The following is a 4,713-nucleotide window of genomic DNA, read 5'->3' on the forward strand; positions in this document are numbered from 1 at the left end:
CGGTCTGTCCTGTGGGCCAATAGAACCTTGTTTGGGAAGCCTTTCTTACCAAGATATGAGGTGTTCCATGATGCCCACATGTGCCGGAGTGTATCCCAGACAAGAGCTTTTGTCTGTCTTCCTCGGATATGCAGCGCTGGCTCACTCCTGTGTTGCTGCATTTATAGAGCTCTCCGTAGTGAACCTTGTAGGTCGCTGATCGTTGAACGATTCGCCGCCCATCCATTTGTTCCTCGGACAGTTCTTTGTGTATCAAATAAGAAAAAAGTGGCTTTTTCCAGGGCACAATAACCGCCATAATCTCATGGGCCGAGGAGGTTTCTTCGAGCGTTGAGCCCCCACTATCACCTCGTCCGTTCTCTACGGCTGGCAGGGTGATCAATTCTTGTGTGGGTCCCTCGGGTTGCTTGTTTGGCTCGGTGTCTCCTTACCAGTATCGAGAACCCATCCTTGCCAATATGTTCGTCGCTTGGTTGCTTTCATCCAGGACATAGTGAGATTTTAAGCACTCAAATCGAGCCGACATGGTTTTCACCGTGTTGCGATACACAATCATCTTTGGGTCCTATGCAACGAAGTCGATGTTTATCTAAGAGATTGCGAGGTTGGAGTCACCTCGGACCTCAAGACCCCTTACGCCCATGGTGACGGCCATCCGAAGTCCATGAACCAGTGCTTCATACTCTGCCCCCTTGTTGGAGTTGGTTTACATGATCTGGAGCACATACTTCACGGTGTCGCTGGTGGCTGAGGTGAGGACTACCCCAGCCCCTAGTCCAGCGAGCATTTTGGAGCCGTCAAAATACATTACCTAATGGGTATAAGCCGCATGCTCCCTATGTAGCCTGGCCTTTGTCCATTTTGCGAAGAAGTCGCCCAACACTTGGGATTTAATAGCCCGACGTGGTCGATATATAACCCCGAAAAGGAGGAGCTCAGCTATATCACCTAGTTTCTATTGATAATTGGAGCAGTGTCCAAAATAGATTAAAACAAGTTTTCCCCCTCAAAAATTATATATACAACAAGGTCTCTATTATAATGCACTTCTGTTTTTCTGCTATAGTTTTCGACAACTCTAAATATCATTACAATTGTTATCGAGGAACCATTTATCCGGCCTACCCTGTAGGTCTACTTGAACTAAGACCTATTTTTTTTAATGTTGGCAGGAGAACTGCCAAGTCCATTGATCGGAAAGAGGTATTAGAAGAACACCTCCAGTGGAGAAAAGCACCACAAAAACTATAACCATTATTACTTGCTCTAGTGTTATGTTATTATGTGACCTCACAATATTTCAATACAAAATACGACTTTTAATGTCATCAATCACGTTAATTAGGAATATTTTAGTTTCCTTGTACTCGAGCGCTCTCATACAGTAGGAATATGCTATTAATCCATACTTTCCAGTTCTGGTGTTCCCTGTTTTCTCTAACTTTTACCAAATATGAGTATTGGATGGCCTATTAGCTCTCATTGGTGAGACCAATTAAGTCTTATCAATGATTTATTACCTCATTTAATCTAGGCCCTTGGATTTTAAACGTTGGACCGCCAATAATAGTTGGGACCAACTTAAAACTTGCTTGGCGTCTTAGCGGAAGGAAGTGACAATAAAATTTGTAGTTGCTAGTAATAATATGTGGTACGTTGAAGGAAATAAGATGTAAAACTTTTGACAAGGGAGGGGCGATGACGTCTTGTAGTCACTGCTAGGTGGTCTACGGACGTAGATGCAATTTTTTACTTATGGTGTTCTTCGTATTATATTACTTGTTGATAAATAAATCAAAAGTTTTTTGAAAAAAAATCTTTTTGTAAATAATGAAAGAGAAAGTAAAAATATAATTCGTAGTTGCTATCAATAATCCGTGGTATGATGAAGGAAAAAAGATGTAAACCTTTCTGACGAGGGAGGGGTGATGGCTGCGGCGTGCTAGAGTGCTTGTAGTCGTTGCTAGGTGGTCTACAAATGTAGGTGTAATTTTTTTACTTATGGTGTTCTTTGTATTATAGTACTTGACAGTTGATAAGTAGATCAAAAGATTTTGGACAAAAGATCTTATTGTGAAGAATAAAAGAGAAAAACAATTTAAATTTGCAGTTGCTATTAATAATTTGTGGTACGATGAAGAAAAAAGATGTAAATTTTTTAAAAGGAATGGGCGATGACGGGAGGACGACAAGCTACAGTGCTTGTAGTCGTCGCAGCCTAGATGTAAATTTTACTTATGGTTTTCTTTGTATTACTTGTCATTTTCTTGAAACAACGATCTTATTATAAAGAACAAAATAGAAAAGAAAGAATTATTTGTGTATCAAATAAGAAAGAAGTGGCTTTGTCCATGGTGCAATAACTACCAAAATCTCATGGGCCGAGGAGCTTTCTTCGAGCGTCGAGCCCCCACTATCACCTCGTCTGCCTCTACGGCTGGGAGGATGATCAATTTTTGTGTGGGTTCCTCGGGTTGCTTGCTTGGCTCGGTGTCTCCATGCCATTTAACAGACCGTTTGAACAACTGTTCCACGCCGTGCACCCACCTTGCTAGTATGTTCGTGGCTTGGTTGCTTTTATCGAGGACATAGTGAGATTCTAAGCGCTCAAATCAAGTTGACATGGTTATGACCGTGTTGTGATACACAGTCATCTTTGGGTCCTTTGCATCAAATCGCCGTTTATCTAAGAGATTGCGAGGTTGGAGTCACCTCGGACTTGAAGACGCCTTATGCCCATGGAGACGGCCATCCGAAGTCCATGAAGCAGTGCTTCATACTTCGCCCTCTTGTTGGAGTTGGTGTACATGATCTGGAGCACATACTTCATGGTGTCGCTGGTGGGTGAGATGAGGATTAAGCCAACCTCCAGTCGGGCGAGCATTTTGGAGCCGTTAAAATACATCACCTAATGGGTATAAGCCGCATGCTCTCTAGGTAGATAGGCATCTGTCCATTCAACGAAGAAGTGACCCAACACTTGGGATTTGATAGCGCGACGTGGTCGATATATAACCCCGAAAAGGAGGAGCTCAACTATATTACCTAGTTTCTACTGATAATTGAAGCAGCGTCCAAAATAGATTAATGTAGAACAAGTTTCTCCCCTCAAAAATTATATACACAACAAGTTCTCTATTATAATGCACTTCTATTTTTCTGTTATAGTTTGGGACAACTCTAAATATCATTACAACAGTTATCGGGGAGCCACTTATCTTGCCCACCATGTAGGTCTACTTGAACTAAGGCCTATTTTTTTTAATGTTGGAAGGAGAACTGCCAAGTCCATTGATCAGAAAGAGGTATTAGAAGAACACCTTGAGAGGAGGAAAGCGCCGCAAAAAATATAACCATAGTCGTGGTAATGTGCTTGTAGTCGTTGCTAGGTGGTCTACGGACGTAGGTGTAATTTTTTACTTATGATGTTCTTTGTATTATATTACCTGACAGTTGATAAATAGGGCAGAAGTTTTTTGTAAAAAGATCTTGTTGCAAAGAATAAAAGAGAAAACAAAATAAATTTTGTAGTTGCTATTAATATTTTGTGGTACAATGAAGGAAAAAAGATGTTTTTTTTTAAAAGAATGGGCGATGACAGCGACGCGCTACCGTGCTTGTTTTCTTTGTATAATTTGTCAGTTTTTCGAAAAAAACAATCTTATTGTAAGGAACAAAATAGAAATAGAAAAACAAAAGTTAGCTACGCCAATGAACGCTTCTCTTCCTCAGCAGACCTGATAGGCCGAGCTTAGCTAGTATAAGCTGGCTCATTTCTGCGTCGTCGGCGCCTCGGCAAACCCGATCGACCAGCTAAGCTAGCAACAGCTGATCCGTGATTGCTTCCTAAGCCGACACAGAGCACAGGAACAGGCTATTTAAGCTGGCCAGACTCCTTCCCGGTGAGCGGTGTGGTACTAAAAACGTGAAACCGTCGCGTGCTCGCTCCCGGTCCACCAGCAGCTTGGCTGGGCCGCGGTCGTTTTCGGCCCGCCTGCTTAGTTAATCACGAGGATAAAAAAAAAGATGTGAAGCAGTCAGTCATTGGGCGACCGCGCGAGCGAACTGATGCGTTGACGTCATTCGGACAACCCGTGTACTGGTCGACGTAGACTGCACGCCGGAGTATAAATTAAGTGCTCCTTTATACTTCATCTCTCTTAAAATATGAGAACGTTTTTAACACCACACTCTTATATTATGGGACGGAGGAAGTAATATTTATTAGTACTACTTTGCCTTACGCTGAACTATGTACGGACCTTGGACAGCGTGTATGGGATAGTGTTGACCATGTTACAGCATTGGTTTATTAAACAATCCTTGTGTTCCTCGTGCTAAATCCCATTTACAGATGTTCACACGGATTAATTTGCTCAACTATATTACTTACTCCGTCACAGTTTAGAAGGCACAGTTAAATTTATGTGCGTTTCCACAATAGACAAGGTTTAGGGCGCATTGCATTTATTTCTAGTAGCTAATTAGTACTCCGATATACTATTTCTATATGCATGCGTAATGTGAATGCTATTTTTTAGCCCGTCTCATAACCAATAGATAACCACCTAGGTTCCAGAGAATTTCCAAGCGCGTCTTCTAAACCGTGACGGAGGTAGTACCTAGTTTCTACTGATAATTGAAGCAAGTACAAGACGAGCCCGCGAGCACCACTCGAGCGCCCATAAAAAGTGTCGGACAACTGGCAACGAT

The sequence above is a fragment of the Triticum urartu genome, chromosome 7A (assembly GCF_056163025.1).
Source record: "Triticum urartu cultivar PI428250 chromosome 7A, HENAU_Tu73, whole genome shotgun sequence".
NCBI classification, from domain to species: Eukaryota; Viridiplantae; Streptophyta; class Magnoliopsida; order Poales; family Poaceae; genus Triticum; species Triticum urartu.